The following is a 13,888-nucleotide window of genomic DNA, read 5'->3' on the forward strand; positions in this document are numbered from 1 at the left end:
TATGGCATGGCTGAGATCTGGTCTAGTGCATATCATGGTATACATGATACTGCCTACAATGTTAGAGTAAGGAATCTTGTCCATCTCTCTCTTTCCTTCCTCTGTATTTGGACTTTGGCTTGCACTCAACTTAAACTACTGAGCCAAAGGAATAGTGACCGTTTTGGAAGAGTCAATCTGGAACTTCTTCAATACTCTGCTGATGTAGTCCCTCTGAGTCAGCCATAACTTCCCTTCATTTCTATTCCTCACAATATCCATCCCCAATATCCTACTTGCACTGCCAAGATCCTTCATTTCAAACTGAATCTTCAACTGATCTTTAATTCCCTGAACTTCCTCCAAAGTTGCAGCAGAAACTAACATATCATCAACATACAGGAGTAAATAGGCCACTGCAGATCCATTTACCTTCTTGATGAACACACAGTTGTCATATTTGGACATCTCAAAACCAATTTTCTGAATGTAGTCATTGAAGGTCAGATACCATTGCCTTGAGCTTTGTTTCAAACCATAGAGACTCTTCTTGAGTAGACAAACTTTTCCCTCATCCCCAGGCTTGATAAAGCCCTCAGGCTGTTCCATATAAATGGTTTCTTCAAGCTTTCCATGTAGAAAGGCTGTTTTAACATCAAGCTGATGAAGCTCCCAATCTCTCTGCACAACAATAGCTAAGAGAATCCTGATGGAGCTGTGTTTCACCACTGGAGAGAATATTTCATTGTAGTCTATCCCTTCCTTTTGAGTGAACCCCTTTGCAACCAATCTAGCCTTAAATCTGATGGAATCATGGTTGAAGGCTTCAATCTTCTTCTTGAAAATCCACTTACAACCCACTGCTTTCTGATTTGAAGGCCTCAGAACCAAAATCCATGTCTTGTTCTTATACAGAGAGTCTATTTCTTCTTGCATAGCTCTCAACCATTTGTCCTTCTCATGAGTCCTCACTGCCTCTTTATAGCTACATGGCTCATGATACTCAATCTCCTCAGCCAGAGTGAGGGCATAGTAGAGCATATCATAATCACTGTATTTTGCAGGCAATCTCTAGGTTCTTTTAGATTTCTCTCTGAGTACTCTTGGTTGATCTGGTTCCCTTGCTGAAGTTTCTCCACTTTGAGTATCTTGTACTCCAATAACATCATCAGATACCCTGTCAAGAACCTCTTCAGCTTGTTGCCTTGAAACCTCCACCTCAACTTGAGTACTCTCTGTGCTCTTCTTCAAAAAAGGCATTTCTTGCTCTTTGAAAATCACATCTCTGCTGATGATTACTTTGCCATTCCCAGGTTCAGTACACCACAGCCTATAACCCTTTACCCCTTCTGATACCCAAGCATCACACATTTGATGGCCCTGGCCTCTAACTTGCCCTGCCTCACATGAGCATAGGCTCTACATCCAAAAACTTTTAGTTTGTTGTAGTCTCCCTGAGAACCATACCATATCATATCTGGTGTATCAAATTCTATAGCAGAAGAAGGACATTTGTTTATCAATGTTGCAGCTGTGGCTGCAGCCTCAGCCCAAAAACTCTTTGGCATACCAGAGGCAAAAAGCAAACATCTCAGCCTTTCTAGTATGGTTCTATTTGCTCTCTCAGCAACCCCATTCTATTGTGGGTTGCTAGGCACTATCCTATGTCTTTTGATCCCTTTCTTCTTACAATACTTATCAAACTCAGAAGACAAGAACTCTAAACCATTGTCTGTTCTCAAACATTTCAAGTGACTAGACTTCTCAGATTCTACCTCAGAACACCACTCTTGAAACTTAGAGAATGCCTCAGATTTATCTTTCATCACATATAGCCATAGTTTCCTGGAGTAATCATCTATAATAGAGAGAAAGTACCTGCCTCCACCTATGCTTTGTGTCTGTGCTGGACCCCAGACATCACTGTGGGCATAGTCTAGTGGGGCCTTGGAGCAGTGCTTGGCCTTAGGAAAGCTTAGCTTCTTGCTCTTGGCCAGTATGCATTCCTCACATCCTGCCATGCTCTCTCCAGATCCTCCATCAAGAGCAGGGATTATCCTTTTAATCTCCAATTCCTTCAGACCTGCATCACCTACATGTCCAAGTCTCATGTGCCATATTCTCCTATCTGCCTTTTCAGTGAGATTCACCTCTCCATTGATAATTTCAGCATCAAGGTAATATAGATTGTGCACTCTCTTGGCCAACATGAATGTGGTGTTGCCCTTGTAAACTATCATCTTTCCATCCCCAGAACTGAAATGGAAACCCTTCCTTTCTAGTGACCCCAATGAGATCAAATTTCTCTTTACTGCAGGAATATATCTGACCTCAGATAAGATCTTGATTGAACCATCATACATCTATCCCTCTTACTTCACATGTATGATTGTTGCCCAGAGTCACATATCCCTCAGCCTCTTCAAGATTCATAAACCAACTCTTGTTAGATGTCATATGGAAGCTGGCTCCTGAGTCCATGATCCAAGAATCCATGATGCCTTTATCAGTGACATTCATGATCTGACCAGTCTCTATGCCTTCAACTACATCAGCCGTGTCAGTAGCCTTTTCAGCCTCTGCCTGCTTCCTTTTCCATGCATAGCAATCCTTCTTGATGTGGTCGGGCTTCTTGCAGTGATGGCAGGACCTCGTTTCCTTTCCCTCACCTTGTTTCTCCTTCCATGGTTGTTGTTTCTTTTGAGATTTCTTCTTCCCAACTTTCTTGGAATCAGCCTTTACACTTAAGACTTCAGCAGCTGCATCAACAGATTTAGATCTTGATTTCTGTATCTCCTTCAACTTCAAGGCCGAGTATACTTCTTCATATGTGACTTTGGAGTCTCTGCCCAACAAGATTGCACCCTTGAACTGCTCAAAACATGCGGGCAGAGAGTTGAGGAGCATCAATGCCTTATCCTCATCTTTGATTTTCTCCTCAATCATTTCCAGATCATCTATACACTTGCCAAAATCTTCCAACTGTTCAAGAATGCTCTTAGATTCTGAAATCTTGAAGGTGAATAGCTTTTGCTTCAAATGGAGCCTATTTGCCAGTGACTTGGTCTGGTATATAGACTCAAGTTTAGCCCACACTGTCGCAGCAGATTCCTCCTTCGAAACCTCTCTCAAAACTCTATCACTTAGACTCAAAATCAGAGTGTTGTAGGCTTTGTCTTGCAGCTCTTGATTCTTCGCCGTAGCCTTACCATCTCCTTCCTCCGTAGGGGGAGCATCTCCTCCCTTCAAGATTTCCCACAACCCTTGCTGCATCATAACCGCCTTCATCTTGAGTTTCCATAATCCCAAATCATTCTTCCTGGTGAATTTTTCCAAATCGAACTTAGCTGTCGACATTGCAAACGATTGAAAACCCTTAAAGTTCCCGCAGACGGCGCCAATTTGTGAATCGCGCTCCGATTCTCGAATAACACAATCGCAACAAATCGAAAACAAAGAAAAAGAATCAACAAGAAGAGTTACGTGGTTCGGCCGTAAAATGCCTACGTCCACGGAGAAGGTGATCCAAGCTTTATTCAAACACTCCAAAGAAATCACAACAAGAACTACAAACAATTGAGAACATCAAGAACACTCAAGCTCACATACAACTCGCTCTCTACACTCACAGTAGGAACAAATGCGAACCTCACCAAGATAGTGTTTTCCCTCTTGATTTCTCTCTCAATTTCTAACTGAAGAAAAGTGTAGGCGTGAGCTGCTCCCTTTTATCCGAAGCTTCGAGCTGCAGAGATTAGCTCACTCAACTCCCAAAACAGAATCCGTTGAGGCCTTAATTTGAAATCAACTTCTTGTTTTATTTCACTTTAGTCCTCAACTCTTAACTATTTGTTAGTTCCACCCCCAACAAGATCGGTAATTCTAAACCGTAGGAAATTCATGAATTAGGGATTTAATTCATTTTACATGAATTATTTGTGTTCTTGAATGCAATCTGATTGTTTAACATGTAGATAATTAATCCCATAATCGGTCAAATAGATCTGTAGATCTGATTTATTTGTTTATGCATGTCTTCCTTTGTGCAAGGGGCACCAATCCCCAGCACGTACTGCAATAGCTTTCTGTTACGCAAATACTACCTCCGTCTCATTAAATATGCAACATTTGAGAATCGACATGAGTTTTTATGTAGTGTTATTTTGTGAGTGAATGATGAAATAGTAAAGTAAGAGAGATGAAAAATTAAAGATAGAGATGTTTCTATTTTAGGGAACGTTTTCATTTTTAATGGGACAATAAAAAAGAAAAACTTTTATTTTTAATGGGAGAGATGGAGTATTAAAATTTTCATTTATCTTACACGCAATTTGTCTCATGCACGTAGTCTTTTTTTTTGTTATTTTCGTCCTTCTCATTAAATCAGTTAATAGCCATTTACGTCCTTCTCATTAAATCAGTTAATAGCCATTTATGAGAAAATTCCACAACTCAATACCACAATACATCATCTTATAATAATATAATTAATATAGTATATTTTTGAGTTTCTATCACTTATCTATTGCAATAGCTTTTAGTTACGTCAATCTCAAATTTTTATTATGTTACACGCAATTTGTTCCATATAAGTAGTCTTTTTTTTTATTTTTTCGTCCAATCTCATAAAATTAGTTGACATTAAAAAATTTCCATATCTCTATACCACTATATATCATCTTATTTACAAATTAGATTATCATTAGAAATTAATAATGAGCATCACCATCAGGTAACATTACTTTAAATTGCCACTTAAATAATAATTTTTCTTTCTTTCTTTTACTAACACACATCTTTGACAAATGATGTTCCTGATTCGCCGCATTTCGTTTGATTACCCTAAACTGGACATCAAACCTAAAGTTAATCTGCATTATGAATTTATTTTAGAGGCTACCATAAGCCCAATAAATTATTATCCTAAGTGGCGGCCCATTATCCCCAACCTCAAATGCTTCTCTTGTTTCCGAGCCTATCCAGATTTAAACTATGAAGAATGGATTTTTAAAGTTATATTGTACATCTAATCTTATGCTGTCATATATCACGAAACATGCAGTATTGTAAACTTTAAAATATAATATATATTTGTAGAAGTTATAAATAAATTTTGGCAGATTGCAGTTTAGTTATAGACAGATTGCATCTTTTTAGGTTGAGTTTTGCATTTTAGGTATAAACTGTTTAATTTGCATTTTATATGCAGTTGGATTGCATTTATATATAGTTTATTTTGCATTGTAGACAATTTATATTAAAATGCAAAACTTAATTAGATAAAATGCAATTTGTCTATAATTAAAATGCAATTTGCAGAAATGAGAAATCCATCTACAACTTAATGAGATTGGGTGTACATTGCGACTCTGATTAAGGATGCGCTCTAATGCTCCCCGTAAGACCAATTATATATTTTTAGGACAAACTATATATAGGCCACGTATACATAGTAATTGCGCAAATTTTTCTCATGTTTTCTAGTTTCCACGGGCACTTGAAATTCAATTGCCAACTTTTTGTTCCTCACTCTATTTTCATCTGCACACATTGTTCTCATCAATATTCCTAGTGTTGAGATAATAAAGATAGTTAACGATGATTCAACCATGTATACCCGAACTCATATTAGTTGATATTATTTGTTTTAGACTATGTTCTTATCGTTTTATTCTTAGAATTAAAGAATATTTTAAATATTGAGGTCAACTTTAATTCAAATAAATTATCGTTTTATTCTTAGAATTAAAGAATATTTCAAATATTTTGGTCAACTTTAATTCAAATAAAAATCGGCGTTTCTCAATCGATTGCCAAAGATTATGGACAGAAATTACATGGAAAATTTGACTCCTCATTTATAGAAAGAGGAGTCAAGTGAGTCAATTTTAGTGTGTTTGTTCATATAATTTGTTGGCATGTAAAGTTGCTTCAAATTTTTTAAATTTTAAATAAATATTAATTAACTCATAATCCTTGCACTACCAAAGCTGTCATAATAGAAAGAGTGAACTACAAAAATGGTCCCTGGACTATGGGTTTATCTCGCCCATAGTCCCTGGACTTTAAAAATATCGTCAGTAGTTTCTGGACTAAGGGTTTATCTCGAAATTGGCCCTTTTGGCTTTTTTTGGTACGAAAATACCCTTTGATATTATTTTGGGGGGTTTGGACAATTTGGTCTTTTTACACTTTTAACATTTTAAATCTGATATTATATTAGTTATGTACTAACTTTGATATTATTTCAAATTTATCATCCTTTTTCCCTTTTGTCATCCTTCACTTTGTTTCTTTATTTCAATATTAGATTTAATTTTACAAAATTTTAAATTTTAATTTTTAAATATCAATAAATTTTTTTAATTATAAAAATTATTAAATAGCAAAAATTAATAGTTATAATCAATATTTGATAGTGTATAGTACTATGTAATCAATAAGGTATGACAATGCCTAGTTTTAATCAATATTTAATTAGCTTTAATCATAAATAGACTATAACACAATTTATTCTGAAATAAATATGCATCTAATGTAAGACTAATATAATTTTCGTTTATTAATTTGAAAACAATCAAAATTTACTAGAAAATTTCAACAAAAATACTCCTATATAAAATTTTAAGTAGGATCAAATTTTTAGTCAACTTCATAATATTTAATCACAAGCAATTATAACAACCGAACGGAGGCTAAATAGAATAACTCTTATTTTTCCATCATGATTAATATTATTTTTCTATACTTCTTCAATTCAATTGAATATTATATTAAATAACAAAAATTAATAGTTAATCAATATTTATAGTGTCCATGAATTAATAGTTTTCATTAAAAATATTTATTGATATTTAAAAATCTAAATATTAAATTTAATTTTATAAAATTAAATCTAATATTGAAAAAAAAAAAAACAAATTCAGTGAAGGATAACAAAATGGAAGAAGAATGATAATTTTGAAATAATATCAAAGTTAGTATATAACTAAAATAATATCAGATTTAAAATGTTAAAAGTGTAAAAAGACCAAATTGCCCAAACCCCCCAAAATAATATCAAAGGGTATTTTCGTACCAAAAAAAGCCAAAAGAACCAATTTCGAGATAAACCCTTAGTCCAGGGACTACTGGCGATATTTTTAAAGTCCAGGGACTATGGGCGAGATAAACCCATAGTCCAGAGACCATTTTTGTAGTTCACTCTAACAGAAATGTTAATTTGAATATACAAATTTTAAAACGCGTTTAGTCATGTCCACATCTTGAAGCGTGAGATAAAATATTTTCCACGAGTATTATTGAATTCTAATGGGCCAATTTCCGACGTCCACAATCGTCCTTCAGAATGTGCCCATTTATCCTTTCTCTGCATCAATGACATTCATTGTCACAAATTATTCTATTTAGTAGTACTATTAATTAAGATAAACGTGACATAGCTTCAAACAAAGTCATACTAGATATTGATTATTGATTGTAGATTGATAAAGTTAATTGAGCAAATAGAGACTTAGCTCCTCTTAATATATTCCATCAATTCCAATTAAATTGAGTCATATTTCTTTTTAACATGTTCCAACTAAGTTGAGTAATTTTTTTTTTTAATAAAAAACAAAAACATTCAATTACTCTTACTTTATTTCATCATATACTTTAATTTCATTTTATTTTTTCTTCTTTAATTTTCTCTACTTTTCAACATAATTTCTTAATTTCTGTACCCTAAAATTTTGATTCAACTTAGTTGGGACCAGTGTTTTAAAAACCAGATCGGACCGGCCGGTTCGACCGGTCGGGCCGCGAACCGGCAGGCTATCCGGACCGATTTGGTCATTTAAGCCGTCGACTAGTTGAGCCGTTTTAGACCGGCAAAATCAGCCGGTCGGGCCGGAAACCGCCGACCGGTTGAACCAGTTTTTGAAATATTTTCTGAAAATCACATTCTGCTGCCGTCGCGAATCTTCGATTCTGCTACTCTCAGATGGATAATACCTTTCCCACTGCATCTTTTCTTCCCTTTCTTCATAGCCCCCTCAAAATAAAAAACAATAATGTTCAAACTTACTTATTAATGGATCGAAAAATTGTATATCTAGATTAGTGAACATCACAAGATTGAGTGAAAGAATAAAAAACTAAAGAGGATTTAAAAAGGCTTAACAACATGGAAGAATATCTCAAAACAAGGAGGCTGTGTGGGTTTCAAAATGGAGATGGGAGGGGGACGATTTTTGAAAGACGGCGGGTTGGGGGGATTGAAAAATAGGGTTAGGGTATTTAAGAAAAGTGGTAAGTGTCGTATGGGCTTAGTGTACTAGAGGCCTGCATTCTTATTTATTCAATTGTAAAAAAATATATATACAAGATGCATGCTTTTTTATTCAATTATAAATACATAATATTAACTTCAACTACATAAATATGTAGGAATTGAGCTAGGATAAGTATTTTGGATTTTAATTTTAAATTCTATTTTATTTAAATATACATTATATATTTTTATGTAATAAATATATTATTGCTACAGTATTCCGGTCCAACCAGTGGTTCGACCGGTCAGACCAGTTAAACCGTGAACCAGTAGCCTCGCCGGTTCACTTACTGGTCCGGTTTTTTAAAACATTGGTTGGGACAAAGGGAGTATTAGTTCTATAGTAATTTTTTAGTAACAAAAGAAAAGATACTAGATATTGATTATTGATTGTAGATTGATAGTAGAATTTAATTGAGCAAAGAGTAGGGGTGAGCAAAAAAATCGGAAACCGAATATCCGAACCGAACCAAACCAAAATTTTGAAATTCGGTTTGGTTTTTTTGGTTTTTTGATTCGGTTCGGTTTTTCGGTTCGGTAGAAAAAAAAACCGAATAATCGAAAAACTGAATTATATTTAATTATTTATATATATTTATACGGTAGTATTTAATTATTCTCAAAATTAAAACCCTAAATTGAAACATCATATTCAACTATCGTTGTTCACTCTGCCTCCTCCTCTCTCTAACACTGTAACCCTAAATCCCGCCACCTCTGCACCACCAGGCACCAAACCGTCGCCCCTCCATCGGCTGCATCGTGTAATTGGAAGGGATTCGTTTGAATCGGCGTCGGAATCCAATTCATCACCTCTCAAGGCCGATTTCAGATCGAATTTGGGTTGTGGGATTGGGGATTTCAGATTTTCTAGGGTCCGGCGATTTTCAGCTTCGTGGGAGAAGGGATTCATTTCTAATCGGCGTCGGAATCCAATTCGTCACCTCTCGAGGCCGATTTCAGATCGAATTTGTGCTGTGGGATTGGGGATTTCAGATTTTCTAGGGTTTGGCGATTTTCAGCTTCGTTGGAGAAGGAACCAGCCTCGGTTTCGTCGTCGGAAGAATCTGGTTTGGAAGATTGGGGATTGAAGACGAAGATGATTTGCCCATTCAATTCACCTTTGGGAGTACCTCTATTAGTTTTCCTATGTTCAATTCACTTTCCATGGATTTCTCTTGTGAATTTGCATTGAATATGAGTAGCTAAATCTTTTGTAGAGTTTTGGTGAACACTACAATGAACGCTTTTGATTACCTTTGCTCTTGTGATTTTTTGTTCCATTCTTGTGCCTTTTCAATTCAATTGCTTAGCTACCAATTGGGTTTGTTTACTTAGTTTTGAGTAATCGAGAGATACCTAATTAGGATTGATAAAAGAATGAACATCACCTAGATAATTTGCATTCGAGAGAAGGAATTCTAGAGTGAGGGCTTGAGCCTTTTGTTTTAAGGAGTTAATTGTGACGTATTAGAAGGAGACTTCAATATTAATGATTAATCAACTGGTTAAGTGCACTCGAGAGAGGGCTTAGTCTAGACTAGCGGCTTTCCTAGTAATCCTAGAGACTTCAAATGGGTAATCGAAGTTGTTGAGTTGTTCACATCGTGGTCGTTGTAGTTGGATCCAAGGCTCTACCTTGTTCTCTTATTTGAAACTCGTCTTTTGTTGCGTGCTTTTATCTTGTTTATGTTTAATTGTTTTTCAAAATCAAAACCAACCTTTACGGATTTTCTAGATAGTAGTCAAAATCGGTTCGTGGTACTTGAGTTGCACAATTTATCTCTGTGGATACGATACTCGTACTTGTTTATTGCTACACTAGCCCCCGTACACTTGCGGGTAATTCTCGTGTTTAAAATAAATCGAGTCAAGTTTTTGGCGCCGTTTCAAAAGGCCCTTGAACCTTTCCCACGCTCCTTGGATACTCTCTTGAGGAGTCATCTCAAATGCTAAAATCGCTGATTGCCTATTCAAAGCTTCACTCGGAGGGTAGTATTTTGCTAAGAATTTTTCCATCAATGCATTCCATATACGGATGGAGTTGGGCTCCAGATTTTCCAGCCAATCCCGGGCGTCATCTTCTAGAGAAAAAGGAAATGCCCTCAATTTGATCTGTTCATCTGAAACTCCATTGATTTTCATCGTGTTGCAGATCTGGATGAACTTGGTGATATGTTTGTTAGGATCCTCCGTGGATCGGCCTCTAAAAACATTGTTCTCTACCCTCTGAAGGAGCCCCCTCCTGAGCTCGAAGTTGTTAGCATCCACGTTGTTGCTAACAATTACTGGATTTGACACCCCATTATAGGCAAACATATTCTGCACTGGTATTCCATTCTGCCCTTGATCTAACCGCCTCTGCAATGCTGCGAGTTGCTCTTGAAGCTGAGCATTCGTTAGATGAGGTGGTGGGTTGTTATTCCCATTGTTACCCCCCGTTTCCTCCGTCCATCAGAAAAGGAGGATGTGACTCAAACTGAACAGGAGAGTGAACTGGTGATGGGGGTAGGTGACGGTGTTTCTTGAACTGGTGAAGGTGACCGTCTCTGGACCGGAGAAGAAACTCGGATCCGCTGATTTAGCCTCTTCAAAGCGTTTCTCCTTCTGTTGGATGCTTCGATTTCAAGATCGATAGGCTCTAAAGGTAAACCCTTAGAGCGTGTTTGCATACAACCTGAAAAAGCCAACACAGATCTGAGAGCTCAAAAATAAAAACAAAAATTAAAGCAATAAAATCTAGAGTAGTAATCTCTATCTTTACCACGATATTACCCGCAAGTGTACGGGGCTATCGTAGTATAGGCAAGTCAAGAGTATCGTATCCACAGAGACTAATTAAGTGCTTAAGTACCTCGAATCAAGATCATTCGCTATTTAGACAACCGAAGATTGGGTTTTTGTATCTAAATCCTAAGAACAATGAATCAAAACAAAGTAAATAAAATGAAGATGAGTGAATTGAAGAGAAAGTGGAGAAAGAGTAGAGCTTTGGGATCCAACTACAATGTTATAGTCTTGATTAATCTCACTAAACCTCTAAGTCTTCGAGCTATGCCGACTGGGGTCTCAAGAGTTACTAAGCTATCACGAAGGTAAGATCATGCCTTCTCTCGAATGCACATGACTTGTAGGTTGCATGCTAGGCCCAAAGTCTCCTTATAGTGTAAGCATACAACTCCAAAAGGCTCCTGAGATTTATATCCTCACGCAAAACCTCACTCCTCTCGGATGATATTGATTAAGGTGTTGTCCACTCCCAAATCACACATTTGTTAATCAACTCTCGTATATTGTAACAATGTAAAGATGCATTCAAACGAGTAGCTAATCCAATGAATCTAAAGGCGCGGGAATGAAAAAATAACTACATGAGCCAAGCATAACATTAAAAGATCGATTCACCTATTTTTGTCTCTAGGATTATTAGGAAAGTCGCTACCATAGGATAAGCCCTCTCTCGAGTGCACCTACCCAATTGATTATATTCTAACTATCAAAGTCTCCTTCCAATAGATTAGATTCTAATTCCTTAAGTTCCTAAGACTTAAGCCCCTCACATAGGGTCCCCTCTCTTGAGTGTAGATAAACCATGTGTTGTACTTGTTCCTTTTACCACATAAAACTAGCTATCTCTCGATTAATCTAGTTAAACGGGCATGGTTCTAAAGTTGGCCAAACAAAAGAACAATAAAAGCACAAGAACAAGCAAAATAACCACAAGAGCTAGGCGAAGGTTCAATTCAATTAAATCTAAACATATTCAAAGTAATCTTCACCCAAAGCTGCACAAATGTATCTAGCTACTCATGTTTAACAAGAATTCAACAAAATCATCGGTAGAAAATATGGAAAACACAAGTAAATTGATACTAAATGTCCCGGAGATGAATTGGGGGTTGAGAATCCTTCGTCTTGATGGTTGAACTCTTCTCAATCGCCCTCCTCTTGCTCTTGGAGAAAATTAATGTATATGGATGTTTGGAGGCGGAAGAATGGTGTAGGAGGCGGATGGGCCTGAATCCGTGAACCCTAGGCGCTGCACATATATATAAAGCAAAAAACCCGCCCGGGCGCCGTGCCCGGGCGTTTTCTTCTCAAACCGGGTGTTTAGTCTGTCCCCGGGCGTTTTCTTCTCAAACCGGGCGTTTTCTTCCCTAAGTCGGGCATTTTCACTGGATTGGGAAGTGTTCGTCTAATGGCCATAACTTCTTCTACAAGACTCCGATTGAGGCGTGTAAGATACCCACATGAAGCTCTTTCGAAGACGAAGAGAATGGTATGAATTACGGGCTGATTGGACTTCGAAATCTCCAGAAAAACTGTCTCGAACTAAGGATATTGCACATCCACTTGTTTTGTACATTTTTCTACACATTCTTTACAAAATGGTCAAATACCAAAATAATGGAGAAGTAATCATAATCATATCCGATAATAGACGAAATGTGATCAAAACCATGCAAGATTACTCTCTAAAACCAAGCAAAATCCAAGTATGTCAGGGATCTGAATTTTCTTCTCCTTCTTGTCCGGCAGAGGATGTATCATCACTTCCATCTTTGTGTTTTCGGTTTTTTTATATAATTTCAGTTTTTTGGTTTAATTCGGGCTTTTAAGTTCGGTTTTCGGTTTTTCAGTTTTCGATTTTTCGGTTTTCGGTTTCGGTTCGGTTACAGTTTTAGCCTAAATTCGGTTTTTCGGGTTTGGTTCGATTTGGAAGAAAAACCAAACTGAAATCCGAATGCACACCCCTAGCAAAGAGAGACAATAGTACTATACTTTTTTATTAACAAAAGAAAAGATACATGCGGTTTTTAATGTATATTAGTATGGACTATGGAGTACTAAAGCAAGAAGATCAGCCAAATGAATAGCAAAAGAAGAAGAAAAAATGAGTTAAACTAGGAATTAATTAAAGAGGTCGGCGTCCCTCCGATAGAATCTGTTAAGATTAATTGCTTAGATGCAATTAAGTGAGAGTGAAGTGGCTGTCTCAGAGCCGTCCGATGATGTAGCTAATGAAGATTAAATCCTAGTCGTAGGACTTATTGTTTTACTTTTTCTATTAGTTTCAGCTTAAGAAGGGAATTAGGGCTTTTCTCAATTGTAATTGTAATTTCCCCAATTTGATTCAATACACGATTTCCTCTCAGAGAACTCTCTAGCAACTCTCATTTTCTTCTTCCCTCCGTTCTTAGTCATCTCCGATCAATAATCCAACAAGTGGCGCCGTCTGTGGGAAGGGAGGAGAATCGTTGGAAGAAGTCGGAGATCTGTTCGAGAATGGCGTTGCTTTTGGAGTCAAACAAATTCAATGGGAAGAACGACTACTGCCTATGGAAGATGAAGATTAAAGCAATTTTGATCGATAAGGGATGCGCAGCGGTCTTGGAGAAGTCTGATCCCCAGAGCACATGGAAGGCACCTGTTCTGGATGAGAAGGCACAGGCGAAGCTGGCTGAGATGCAGCTCCAAGGCCTATGGTGTGGCTATCTTGAGCCTTGGTGATAAGGTTTTGAGAGAAATTCAGGAGCAGAAGACCGCAGCTGAGATTCTTGAGAGGTTAGATGAGATCTATTGTAGTAAGTATCT

The 13,888-nt window shown here is 37.0% G+C and overlaps 1 pseudogene; it reads right to left on the minus strand.

Moving 5' to 3' along the window:
- Positions 1-9,208: 9,208 nt before the first annotated feature.
- LOC148927380 (uncharacterized) lies at positions 9,209-10,965 on the minus strand (annotated as a pseudogene).
- Positions 10,966-13,888: the final 2,923 nt, after the last annotated feature.

This window comes from Salvia hispanica, chromosome 4, assembly GCF_029641045.1.
Source record: "Salvia hispanica isolate PSC_SH4W2 chromosome 4, Shi_PSC_v1, whole genome shotgun sequence".
Lineage (NCBI taxonomy): Eukaryota > Viridiplantae > Streptophyta > Magnoliopsida > Lamiales > Lamiaceae > Salvia > Salvia hispanica.